This window comes from Haemorhous mexicanus, chromosome 14, assembly GCF_027477595.1.
Source record: "Haemorhous mexicanus isolate bHaeMex1 chromosome 14, bHaeMex1.pri, whole genome shotgun sequence".
Lineage (NCBI taxonomy): Eukaryota > Metazoa > Chordata > Aves > Passeriformes > Fringillidae > Haemorhous > Haemorhous mexicanus.
In genome coordinates, this window is record NC_082354.1 from 18,668,107 (window position 1) to 18,682,025 (window position 13,919).

Here is a 13,919-nt window from a genome sequence, read left to right on the forward strand (position 1 = left end):
GAATTAGTATATATGACATTCCTTTTCTTGTTTTCAAAAACAAATGTTCTGATGAAATGATAAATGCATCTAGAATCTGCATCAATATAATAAAGAAAAGATGATTATCAGCTCTCACATCACTAAGATCTATTGGCACTTTAACAAAAGTGGAAAGACTTGACCTAACTCCTTAATAATTACTCATTTTTCTGTAAGTTAGTAAAAATTGCATTTAACAATAGTAAAATTTTCCTTTCAGTGGATTAAAATAGATTTGAGAAATACAGCCTGGTGCCTCATACATCAAACTCCAGAGGAGCACTCATCACAATGGCTGGTTTAAAACAATTTATTGTACAAACAGTACTGGAAAATCATACTCTCACAATTTTAATCAGGGGCTAGCAGGCCAAGAAGGCTGTAAGTCAATCAAAGAACAGAGGAACTGGGTGGAAAATGCAGTTCCTGCATGTTCCAGCTGCTCAGCCTCCCCATTCTTAAACAATTTTAATTTATGGCTGTTGTGGACCACCCCACTAAAGGTTATTCCTTCTAATGCAGCTTCCAAGGTATTTTCCAGGTGCTCCCCAAACAGGAAAATGCTCATTGCTGCATAAGATGCAGCTGTTTAGTGCAGAATTGCAGCTGGTTTTGCTGCCCTGAGAATTCCTTGGGCTGCTTTCTTCCCTGGGAGTGGATGCAGAGCAGGAAAGCACGTGATGGAAATTCTGCACCTATTCCATGTCACCCCCAGCCTAAGCAGCCCTGGCCTGTGATGGAAATTCTGCACCTATTCCATTTATTCCCCAGCCTAAGCAGCCCTGGCCTGTGATGGAAATTCTGCACCTATTCCATTTATTCCCCAGCCTAAGCAGCCCTGGCCTGTGATGGAAATTCTGCACCTATTCCATGTCACCCCCAGCCTGAACCCACCTGCCCCCAGATAAATTCCATCAGCTCTGAGGTGTGGGGTTCTGGACACCTGTGGATGTGGGGAAGCGTGCCAAGGAAAGGAAGGAGCTGGTTTGGGTGGAGGTGGAGGCAGGAGGAGGGCAGGAGGAGGCCTGGCAGCATTGTTATCCAGCACACAGATGCAGCATGGCTGGACAGAGATCTTGGACCCTTTAATCTGTTTTTTGATCATCTCTGTAACAGATCAAGGCAAAGCCATCCCTTTCCTCCCTGACAAAGAGAGCTGACTGGCTTCTCTGTGCTGACCATCCCCTCCTGCTCTGGGAATTGGGCTCAGGAATGTCACCTGCCTCCTGCCCTTCTCTGTGCTCAGCAGCCAGGGCTGGCCTGGCAGGGCTGTGGGGCCACTCCTGCCCCACCTCACTGAAGAGCTGCAATAACTGGGGCAGGTCCCTCCTGACCAAAGAAGCCACAGAGAATCCCAAAAAGAGCTGAAGTGTTTGTGCACCAACACAGACAGCCTTTAAAACCAAGCAGAGGAATCCTAACAAATGGTGCCAGTGGTGAAACTGCTCTGATGAGAATCAATGGAGAGCTGGTATGAAAAGCCAGTGGTGGCTGGAGTACATCCATCAAAGTCCTTGCACCCTCAAGAACAGAGAGTGCCAGGGTGTGTATTAAAGATGGACCAGGGCATAAAAATAGAGCAGCACAAGAAAAGAATCGATTGGGATCAAAATCACTCTGGAAAAGAATGATAAATAGTCATTGAGAGACTACAGGGATTCCTTCTGTGCAGTCCAAAAGGTTACCTTAACCAATGATTGATATCTTGATGGTATTTATTACACACGGGCACAAAACCCACCTGCAATTGTTTAATTTTCTCTCATTGGAGAGAAATGCTGCAGGCAGAGACAGGCCCATCTGTTCTGTGCTGGGAAAATTCACAGGGCTCTTGAACAAAAAGTCACCAAACCCACACAGTGGAATGTCACTGGACTCAAAGGTTTGGGAACCAGTGAAGATATTAAACGAGGGACAGAAAAATAACCTTGCAGGTGATGGCATCCTGCTTGCTCATTTCAAATGTAATGAAGAGCAGAGAAAAGAGGGGCCATGATAACATCTCCAGTTCCAAAAGGGAAACAAAAACAGAGAAGGAAATGTTCTTTCAGTTTATTGCAGGTCTCTCTCTTCCTGCACTCCCAGGTTTAATCCCTAAATTGCTTGAAACAAAGCTTTGGAGAATGTAAAGCCCAGCATGACCCATAACGAGGGAGCTGACCTGTTATCCCAATGATTTCTCTGGTTCTTCCCCCCATTTTATGATCCTGAAGTACCCCTGCCATAGGAATGCACAGGTATTCACTTTAGTGCCCAAAAATAATTCCTGTTGCACCTACTGACTTATGGATGCTAAACCCAATACCTGAAACAGCTTAAAATTCATCAAGTAAAGAGCAGTGGCATGGGTACAGGGCATCAATCCAGATTTTGACATCCTGGAGACACCTTTAAGCTTTTTGTTATCTTATTAAATTGTATCAGGCTCGCCTTGCAAAGACTGCAACCAGGATTGATAAATGCTTGGCTTCAGCTACACTCTCCCATTTATTTTCACTCTGTCAGACTTAATCCATAACTGCTGCTCAAAGGCAGTGGGCAGGAGATGAGGCTGCATCTTGACTCAGCTGGCAGCTGGCTACTGGCAGCCAAAAGCTACAATTATTATTATTATTATTATTATTATTATTATTATTATTATTATTATTCAGACTGCATCTTGACACCATTTGTTTCCACTTTTTTAAATAATCTATTCCCTGAGGATAAACAATTGGTAATCACGTTATTTAATTCGTTTTTATTTAGTGTCAACTTGCTTAATCTCATTGACCAGAAAGCATGGATTATTCTGGAAAGAGAAAAAACCCAACCCTTAAACCAACCACAACCACAGCATCTGAAAACACATGGGAGACACAAATGGAAAACTCGGATTGCTGGAGTGAATATAAAAGTCATCTTTTACTCAAGCTGAAAGTCATACAGATATTCCTACCCCATGGCCATGGAGAAGCTTGATTTATTCTGAATATTTTGAGTGATGGAGGGGGTCTCACACTGGGTTTCACCTCAGATCAGTCTCTGATTGGAACCTGCTTCATTTTCTATCTGATATTCAATGCTAGGGACAAGCAAGTAAAGCTCATTCCCTCATGACATGTTCATCACCCCAAAAATTGCATTTTCCTTTGTCTAAGGTCTCATTTTGGATCTGAAAATGGCTGGGAAATTACATCCAAGCACACTTCCTTCAGTGAGCTGCCAGGCAGATGTAAATAAAACAACCAAATTTGGATTTGGAGCAGCAGTTCTTCCCAGACAGCAGTGATATAAACTCCCTGTCACTGGAGAGCTTTTAGATTAGATTAGACCAGGCTCTTGATAAGCAACTCAAAATCACTGGCAGCCACAGAGAATCCCCTTTGCAAGCTCAGCTGAGCAGGAGAGGGGAGGAGAGCTGTGTGAGCCAAGAGTTTCACTTTTTCATCAAAATCCCACCAAGTGGCACCAAGGAATCTGAGCTGGAGGCAGAAAGAGAATCCTGCCTGTCTGAGAGAAAGTGTGTTCTGAGAACACCCAGTCTGTTCCTGAATGATTCATGGGCAGGAAAACAAAAGAAATCAAACCAGACAGAATTTGTCAGTTTACTTCCAAATTATTTCCGTCAGTGTTTGCTCTGACTCTGACTGTCAGCACTGGATGTGGCACAAGGGCTGGGCTCAAGCTTCAGACTAAATATTTAAAAGCTTTATTCAAAACAAAAAGATTGCTGATTCTGACAGACTTACCCCTGATTGGGTGGGGAGGGAGGAGTTGGGCTGACTTGCTGTGCCTCTGCAGGAAAACACCCGGGCTGGAAAGTGGAAAGGACTTTAAAAACAAAGGGTGAAGGGGAAAAACAGACTGCAGGGGGAAATAAATAAATAAAAAAATAAAATAAAATAAGATAAAATAAAATAAAATAAAATAAAATAAAATAAAATAAAATATCTATTATTATTATTATTATTATTATTATTATTATTATTATTATTATTATTATTATTATTATTATGTTCTTCTGTTCCACTACCTCTGTATTGGGACTTGAAAGCAGGTAATAAAATTCCATGATGTCACCTGGCAGGGACACCGGATGCTTGAAAGCAATTTTTTAAAATTTAAGAGAAATTCCCATTTTCATTGAGAATGCAGTCCCAGTTGTCATCCAAGCTTTGCTTTTTTAGGGAACCTGACAGCTTTTATTTTCTTTACTAGCTTTTGAAGTCCTAAAAAGTTCTAAAGGTCAGCCTGCCTCCTGTCCCTCACCCCTAATTTGGGCACAGTTCTGGTGAGGCTGTTTTCCATGTTCAGTGCTGAGCTTTGCATGGGACAGCTCAGCACTCTGCCACCTCTCTTCACTCCTTTTAGGTCACACAAGATCAATGGTCCTATAAAAACATTTTATCTTATTCCTGCTTTTAACATTTCCTGCTGCAAGAGTGCTCCATGGGGGGGAACTGTGTCACTGTGGCTGGATCATCATTGTCCAGCTGCTGCACTGCAAGGGGAGGAACTCTCAATGCCGCAGAGCCCTTTGCCCTCTTTTAGCAGGTATATTTATTCTTAGGGCTTGTTTATTACCAAGACATGTTAAAAGTGAAAATAAAACAAAATAAGTGTTTCTGCATGCTCCTGTTCATCATCAGAATCTGTCTGAATTGAAATGATGCCACTGCATCAAGCAACTCTTTCCTTTATCTCTTGAGTTTTTGAGAAAATCTTATTTACAGGATCTCAATCACTCCCTTGATTTGGGATATTAAAAACACCTGTGCTGATTCCTTGGCAATTTGAATTAATGAAATACAGTGCATTGTGCACATAGAGACAGCTTCCTTCTCACTTGCAAGCTGCCAAAAGGTCTCAGAGTTTTCTGTGAAAGTGCTGCCTCATCTGCTCCAAACTCTCAGTGCTGTGTTTTATACCAACAAAGTGAACTGAGTGATGAGCCCCCCTTGTCACCCCCCTGTCACCTGGGAGGGGGCTGCTGGTGGCTGTCACTCACTCTCCACACAGCCCCTGGAAACAAAAAGCCTTGCACAGGAACAAGCTCCAGCTGCAGAAGATATTTGTACTTTGTCACAATCTCTGTTGAAGTTTTCTGCCTGTGAGTACCAGCCAGGAGGGTTCCAGCACTGGCAAAGTCTGTGCTGGGTTCAGATTTCAGCAAGAATCCCGGGTGTTCCTCATCTTCACTTAAATGAGGCATTCAACCCTGCTGATTTAGGAGCAGTTTTGACCTGCCTAAATTACCCTCTCTCCAACCAGCTGATTCTTAAGCTGCAATTTACCCTGGGGGCAGAAGAGCAGTCGTGATCTGGAGAATTTGTTGTGCAAAAGGCTGAATGACCCACTGATGCAGACAGAAACAAATGGAGACCAAACTGAAGGAATTCTGCTGCACGTCAGGAACACTGACCCCAAAACCACAATTCTCCTCCTCACACTTCCCTTCCCATCAGAGCAGTCACAGCAGAGCCATCCTGAGGCCTGCACCCATTGATAACCACTCTTCAGTTCCACGTCAGAAGTTGGTGCCACACCAGAGAAGGGGGGCAGAGGATGCAGGAGTGGCAGCTCTGAGCTGGGAGCAGGGCAGCCGTGGGAAGATCCATTCCCTGCTCATTTGCTGGGGCAGAATGGTGACAGGAGTCCAAGACTAAGTACTCACTTTCATTACCAGGCAAAAGAAGGGGAAGAAGAATTTTCTCTACTTCTTTTGATTTCAGGAGTGATTAGGTTCACTTGCATCTCTTGAATTGCTCGGAAAGTGTTCTGTCTCCCTCTTTACAATAAAAGGGATAATATATTTTATTGTAGCATTTTCACTCAAAAGAGACTGGAATCATAAAGGACCAGGAAGAGGGGGGCAAGGAGGTATTCTGAGGGCATTAGGATGCTTGAAGAGTTGTTTCACTTTCTGTCTAAAAGCTCTCCATCACCCCTCTTCACATCCTGTAAATAAGAGAGCTGTTTCTCCTGGAAAACAGCATTAGTGGTCATTTTAGGAACTTTTTTTTCTTCCAGGATCTATTATCCTCTGCTGAACTACTGCACACAATTCATCAGGACATTCTTCAGCAGCATCAGCCTGAGTTAAGTCTCACTGCAGACCCCAGTGTTTTGTCACAAAGTAAAATGAATTATCATGGCAACAATGATTTGGAAGGTTCAAAGTATAAATTTTACTTCCAAGGATCCCTTTTATCCTGCCAGCAATTCATCAGCCATTTCCCTGACTCAGGTGCCCAGCCTAGAAAAGCAGGGTGTCATTTGGAATAGATCAATAACCATTGTCCCTGTTATTAATATCAGAAATTAATATTATTAATGGGCTTAAGGGCAATATCTGAGCCACAAGGATGCCCCCACACTCAGCTGTCAGCATTGCCAATCAAGGGTGGCATCCAAAATTCCAAAACACATCAGATTAAACATTGCAGCACTGTTGTTTTTAAAGTTATGCAACAGCACCAATTTTACAGAGCATGGTAAAGGTCGACAGATAAAATATTTGGAACTTTCACTCATGAATATATTTAATTTGCTCCTGCGAGTGATTTCGATTACATTTCACAAAATACATAGCTGCTCCTCGTTTTGCAATTAAAGATTTCTAATAATGCAGTGGAACCTTCTTAATCATTGCTCATTCTAGCATAAAGCAAAGCTTGCTGTGTTTAAAGAGAACCAAGTCATCTTAGCAGCATCCCTTTTTGTTCCTTTTTAGCTGATGAGATCAGAATACTTAACAGCCTTTGCCATATCTGGCTGCAGTGCAAGTGTGAAGAAGAGTAAAACTTGCACAGTGGATTATGGGGCTGGGACAAAACTCAGCTCTGTAATTAGGTTTGGTTCTGTTGCTTAGGTTTGCAGAAAAAGTCAAAATTAATGGTTCTCTGCCTAAGATTCCCCTGCAGAGTCACATCCAGTAATTAAGCATGCTTAGAGACAGGCATATCATATGAATATTTGCCAAAACCATTGATTTATTTTTTTCCTTGCTAAGACCCCATCATTTTTGAGGAAAACAAATAGAAATCCTCAGTGCCTCAACAGTGATCATTTTAATTGCCAATAATGAAGACACTAAAGTAGTCTTGGAACACTCACAGACACTGACACTCATTCCTATAAAAACTCAAGCTGGTCTCAGATATTCAAAGCCCAGAGCTGGTGCTGCAGAACAGTCTTGGGACTGACCAGAGAGAATTTACAGACTCCCCCAAAATCCCCAAAACTGAGCACAGAGTTCTTCCTAACAGAAGCTTCATTTTCATTAAAAAGAAAAATGTGTTCAGGCAAGTTGATGGAGAATGAACCAATCTGAAAGTGCTGAAGTTCCTCGCCGTGCTTTTTAAATGGTGTCTAAACAGTTGGTCACAGATTTATTTATGTTTCAGTGTAAAGAAAGAAAATATTGTCATTTCCTATATGGGAAACAGTTTCCCTAATTATTTGGCTCCTTCTTCTACTACATAAACAGCAATTTGTACCCCTCTCCTTCAACTGGCTGCAATTAACAGCTACATTGCAATAAGCAGATTATGTTAATTAAAAACTCAAAACTATGTAAACAATGGGAAAGCTGACTAGCCGTTTTCTATTTTTGCCAACTGGGAGGAACACAAGAGAAATTAGCACCAAGCTTAATTTTGCTGTTTATAATTCAACTTATTGGTAACAAATTACAGCATTTTAAAAGTATTTTTCAACAATTAACTGTATTTCTCCACACTGTTTGAAGCACATTCCATTTGACAAATTTACATCTGTACAAACTGGGGGGGAAAAAAGAGTGTAAAACAAAAATATCTAAAAAGGTGCTGGGGGAACAGATTTGCACACATCATCACCATAGAGGAATATTAAACAATTTTCCTACCATCCTGAGTCACACTCTCAAAAAGTCATAGCTAAGGACAAAAGTGTAACTTAGTTCTGCTCCTCTGGCAAAAATGAGCAAACTCCAGGAATGAACATTACCCAGCTGACTCCAGTAAATTGTGAACTTTTCCCATATTGCCACAGTTTCACAGAATTTGGGGTTGTCCTTCCCTTTCCAGACCAGGATTGGGTAAGGAGAGTGGGAGTCAAGGGTGGAACTGTGGAATAGTTGTGTTTCCAGGGCTCCCTTCTGGCCGTGGAATTGCATTTAATGCACAGCTGTTGGACTTTCTGTCCAGGAGATGCACTCGGATGACCCCTGTAGATCCCTTCCAACTCAGGATGCTCCAGGACACCTCTCCTTACCCCACACTGGGGGGATGCCACCACCAAGGGAAACAGAAGCACAGAGAGGCTGTGCAAAGAGAGATTTATTGACTGGGAACTTGCTCTTGACCAGACTTTGGGGAAAAAAGAAGAGAAAAAAGGATTGTAGCCCTGCTTCAATTTCATCCAGGAAATACTCTTGGTGGATGAGGGAGGGAGCTCATTTCCTTCCCCTGGTTTGCATGGCTGGACATTGCAGACTGACCACAAGGAGGAGAGCACCAGGGTGGGGAATGCTCATGGCTTCAGCTGAGATGCTGGACTGTTTCCAGGTTTTTTTCTTTCAAAGACTGGGTAGAAAAGAAGATGACAGCACATGGAAATAAGGGACTAGACTTCCAGAGTGGCCGATATAAAAATGCCAGTTCAGTGCATGGTTTCAATTCCAGCCCTGAACCAAGCTGCTTTAGAAAATGGCAATGGTCTCAGAGGATGTGAAAGTTGCTGCTGGATGCATCATTCACAGCCCCTTAGGAGGCCACAAAATGCTCAGTGCACAGCAACAAGCAGCAGCAGGGGAAGCTGGAGGAGGGCAGGCATTTAGGAGCACTCTCCACATCCTTAGAGTCTGCACCTCCTGTCCTCGAGTAGTTTACAGGGAGGGAGAGTACTGGGGAGTTTCATGTATATTATGTTAGAAAAGACATTTCCTGTGTTTTAAGGGCAGCTCTGATTTCCCATCTCTGCTCCCCGCAGAGCTCCTGGCTGGTGGGAGGGCTCCTCCACATCAAAGTGCTGTTGATCATTTCACTTTTTGTATTTCCACTGTTTTCCTTTCGGAGACATGAACTTTAAATGAGCTGCTGTAAAAGCTTCTTGGGGTCAAAATAGAGGAAATCACATCCACCACAGAGACAGGCGCTGCAAAAACCCCTAATATGACCATTATGTTCAACTCAGCAGTCCTTTCCTGTTGGTAGGGTTTCAATACAAGCTTAGCATCAAGCCAGGCTGTCAACACCAATGAAATCTATTTCTGTGACATTGAAAGAGCTCTTGACCAAAGTCAATCAGTTTAGGGAATGTGTTTTGTTGGTTTTTTTTTTAATTTTTTTTAATAGCACCTGGAAACAAGACAGGAGAAGAGTGAGGTTTTAACAGAATTGCTGCTTTTTCTTAGCTCCAATGAGGTGAGGAATATGTACCAAGTAAACCCATTTATTCTAGGAGCAGCACATGCAATGTTTGATGGTAACAGCTGCATTTCAGTCTGGCCATTTTCTCAGAGTCTTGTTTCCTAACAGAGTTAACCCTTTTGCCTTTTCAGAATAAATGTCTTTTATTCTGGAATTGCTGGAAGGGTTCAGATCTTGTTGTGAGTCTGTTTCTGGGTCAACAAGGAGCAGCCCTCAGGCCCCTGGCTAAATAACTTCAGTGTTCATACTATGGAAGGAAGTGTAATCCAGATCCTGTCACTGAGCCCAGGACTTGAGGCTACAGCTCCTTTCAAGATCAGTAAGAGTTCACTTTCTGAAGTCTCTTCATCTCAGAAGAGGATGATGATGATGATGATGATATAATCATCATCATCAATATGACTAAGACTCTGTGCATAAAGCCAAATGGTGGGCCATGGCAATACTGCAGTTTCAGACAGTGGCTGGGCTGGGTTTTTTGGTTTTCTTATTAAAGCACAGCTCAGGGAATTATATTGAAATAACTTAAAAGGTGATTTCAGAGTGAGGCAGGTAAAAGTTAGTGACAAAATAACACAGGCCATATTTCATTGTCTCTGTGCAAGGGAGGTATTGCTGTGCTAAATCATCTCCCATTGTTCCTCCTTTTGGGCTCCTGACTCAGTGCCCAGAGTGAGAATCCTGTTCAGCAGAAACCCAGCCAGCTCCTGCTGCCCACCCTCCTGAGACCCCCCAGAGCACTGGCATCCCAGGGGCTCCTCAGGGACAGCAACATTTCCCATTTGTGACTAAGATCCCCTTGCTTTTAAGGTTTGGGGTTGTTTTTAAGAAGGGCTGGCAGAGAACCACAACCACGGCTGCTTTCCTGCCACTGCCATTCCCTGCCCCACCAGGGGGATGGAGAACTCCAGGGAGATGTGCAAGCTCACCTTCAGTGTGACAGCCCTGAGTGACCAGAATTTTGAGCTGACAAGGACATAAACTCTTGTAGGTGAAGTGTGTTATTGATTTGTATGCAGCTACAGTGCAGAGATCAGGGGAAGTTCAAGGCTATACACTGTCATTTAAATTCCTCTCAGATTAGGGAAAAAAAAATCTAATTACTTTCATTGAGGTACACAAAATCAAAAATCTATTTTAGTATTTTGAATTCTAAATTGATCAATTCCTTTGTGCCATTTACCTCTTGAACTGATGGAGGCTTTGATACATTGTGTAAAGAACAATTATATTTTAGAATAAATTAAAAGCAAACATACTGCTTGTAAAACTGAGCCACGGATGTTCTCTTCTTGTGAGTATTTTAAAACAAATAAAATCAAGATCATGACTCAAAAGGATGCAAGAGAAAAAAATGATTATTTAAAAGGCTCTCATTACTTTTAATACAGATGACCCAGGAGTGATTCACCCTCAGAGGAATCATCCCTGATTGGTCTGATGGTTCATTCCTGCTCTGCTCATTGGTATTAGTGTTTTATCCACCACTTGCCTCATAATCAATGCCTTAAAAAATATGCATTCTAAGGAGTGCACAGAAATGAACTCATTCCACTCCATTTTCAGTCTCAGGCCCATTTAAAATAATCTCATCTGCTTGACACAAACAAGTCTTGTTCAGCCCTTCTCTTCCCCCAGCTTGATTCAGCTTTTCCCCATTGTTGTGGCAGAGCTCTCCAAGGGTGTTTGATCAGCAATCCTGCCTGCCTGCTGTCCTGTGCCACCGACTGCCAGGGGCCCTTTGTGAGCCAGCATTCCAGTAACCATGTGGGGACTCGTTAGGGAGCTGCTGTGTCAAGAAGAGGAATGAACAATAAATTAGAATAAAATGGAATTGCGTTTGAAACTTGGCTGGAGGATTTTGCATTTGTGAGGACAAAGGACATTTGACAATCTGAGTCATCTCGCAGCTTTGCCTGTAGCAAATGTCAAATTAGCTCTTAATGCTCCAGGGAAAGGGATTGAGTCACAGCCTTGCTCAAAGTTAAGAGGCTCATCAGTAAATCACTGGCAATATTAACAATTATGAGCTGCACATTAATATGGCAAAAAACACTCTGAATATTATGCTTACAACAGAAAGCCAAGAGGTGAACATAATTTTCCTTCCAGATCCCTGTGCTGTCTCCCAGTAACTACAGCTTTAAATTGGGGTAGGCAGGGCAAAAAGAAGTGAATAGATTCAAGATTTTCTGAATGCCATGTCCTGACAACCACGCCATAAGAAGGAAATCAAGCCCTAAATCTGGATTTAGCAAAGTATAAAAGTGAGGTGAGGAAGAGAAGTGCTTACCTGCACATAAATTCAAGGTGCTGGTCTGTCATTCCTAAACTCACACTCAGCAGGATCCTGCAGTGCCCTCCCTCCTCCCAGGCACCTCTGGCTCCAGCCCTTCCCTGCAGCAGCTGCAGGATGTGCCCAGGTGCCACCAAGACATGGCTCAGGTAACTCAGGGACATTGTGCCCGTCCTGGGGAGGGGAAGGGCTGTGTCACATCCACCAGTTCCAGTCCACCCCAGGAGAAAAACATCACTTTTCTGTTATCTGCACTGGAGGGTGATGTCTCTCCAGTTTCCTCACACACACACAAGAAACTCTCAGAGTTACACTCTCTGATGCCTGAGAGCCCGAAGTTGTTCCACAAAGCTCAGTCCCTTTGGAGGATTTGGGTCAGAGGGTGCCCTGGTGTTAGAGAGGCTCACAGAGAACCGCTGCCTTTGAGCTGTTTGGAAAAATGCAGTGTATTTCCAGGCCAGCACCTTCACTGTCATCTCATGCATCTTTTATGGACTGGCTTTAATGACAAGGAAAGCACACCCGTGTTTTATTTGCAGGATTGGAGATAAGGCTGAACTTCCCTGCAGGATGATCAGCATAATTCCACCCCTTTGAAAATCCCCGTGGGCCTGGCTCAATATCCCCCACAATATTATGAGGAATCCATCGTGCCAGGCTCTCCACCACTTTCAAAGACACAATTCTACCATTTGCTGGCATGAAAGGGGGCAGAGGGGAACAGAATCAGAGATGTTGTGGGAATGGCCTGAGGCAGGGTTGCATTGACAGCTGATAATGACACTGCAGGACAGCTTCCTCGGCAGCAGGCTCTGCCCTTTCAAGCGCTGGCACTCTCTAATGAAGTCCCCTGCACTGACAAAAGAGCCATGATGAGAACATTCACCACCTGAAGAGTCTCTTCAAAGCGACACCAGAGAATGAAATTTCCCCAGCTCTGCAAACCCTGCGCTAATGGAACTTCGAGGGGGATTGGTTGGTCAAAATTCATCAAAAAAACCCCAAAATCCTGAAAGCCAACACCATAAAAACTCAGAAACAAGCAGAGAAATTAATTATGATGGGGAACTCCACTGATGGGTATTTTCACAGGACTATTTTGTGTATCCCAGCAGAGGCATCTTTCTACTCACCAAATTCTTTGCCTGGCACACAAAAATAGGATCAAAGGGGTTTTGTGATAAGGCTTTTGTTTGGTTGGTTTAGTTTTGTTTTTCTTGGGTTTTTTCTTTATTTTTTTTCTCTGTGAGACTATTTATCTGCTTCTGGCAAAATCTCTAGCAAGGTCTGATAAAATAGGTCATTGTATAGGAAACAATTTCCTTCTCTTCTTCAGAAAAAGACAAATAGGTTTAAGATACTGATTTCTGAACACCAACATCCATGCTCAAAAACCACCTCCACCTTGGCAAAGACCTCAAATGAAAACCACAGCCAGGGATTTTATCTTTCTTCTTGTCTTTTCCAAAAGAACCCCAAAAACTCAGGTGGTGCTGGTAGCTCCACCTGCACGAGCTAACAAGGATATTTAAGCCAAACTGCAGGCATGTGTAAAATAAAGAATATTGGCACCAACATTGAGACAAATCCCTGGAGAAAGGGAAGCATGGATGTAATTTGCTCAATATCTCCCTTTTTTTGTGTTTGCAAGTGGAAGATTCCTTTTTTCTTGGACTTTTTAATGTGGATTAATAAGCAAGGGACTTTCTGCATGTAGGAACAGGTTAAGCACCCGAGAGGAGCTCAGAAGAAAAACCAACTGAACAAACAAATAATAAAAGAAATCAAAACAGAAAAAGAGTAATTAAAATAATTTGTTTCTCTTGTACTAAGAGCCCTGAGGAAAGGAATCAAGCTTTATGCACTAGCTTGATGTAGGGTCTTTTCTCTTTCCAGGGAAAATATCAATGAAAAACATCCCGAGGGACAAAAAAATGGATGATCTGAGTTTAATGAAGGTTGACAATGACTATTATTGATGTCCTCATCCCAAATGACAGGAGGTTTAGGAGACTTTTAGAACATATTGACGCTGAACTGCTTCAAATGCTTTTTTTTCTTTTTTCCTTTTTTTTAAAGTTAATGTACTGCCTGCTTCAGGGGTAGTGTTGGGAGAGTTGATGTGCAGAATGACATTTGTCACCCTTTGTTCCCCAGCTCAGAGCACTTTCTTCCTGTTGGAGATCTCTCAAACTGAGCAACAGCTG

General features: G+C 42.7%; 1 long non-coding RNA gene across 2 annotated transcripts in view; it reads right to left on the bottom strand.

The window, feature by feature from the left end:
• The window catches only part of LOC132333902 (uncharacterized), a 93,604-nt gene that overhangs the window by 25,727 nt on the left and 53,958 nt on the right, over nt 1–13,919 (bottom strand). Inside the window, exon 1 of one of the 2 annotated variants that reach the window (XR_009488294.1) lies at nt 3,753–3,867. The exons of the other annotated variant lie outside the window; for it this stretch is intronic. This is a non-coding gene — a long non-coding RNA (uncharacterized LOC132333902). Of the gene's footprint in view, nt 1–3,752; nt 3,868–13,919 lie in introns of those variants that run through there. 2 annotated transcript variants of the gene reach the window in all.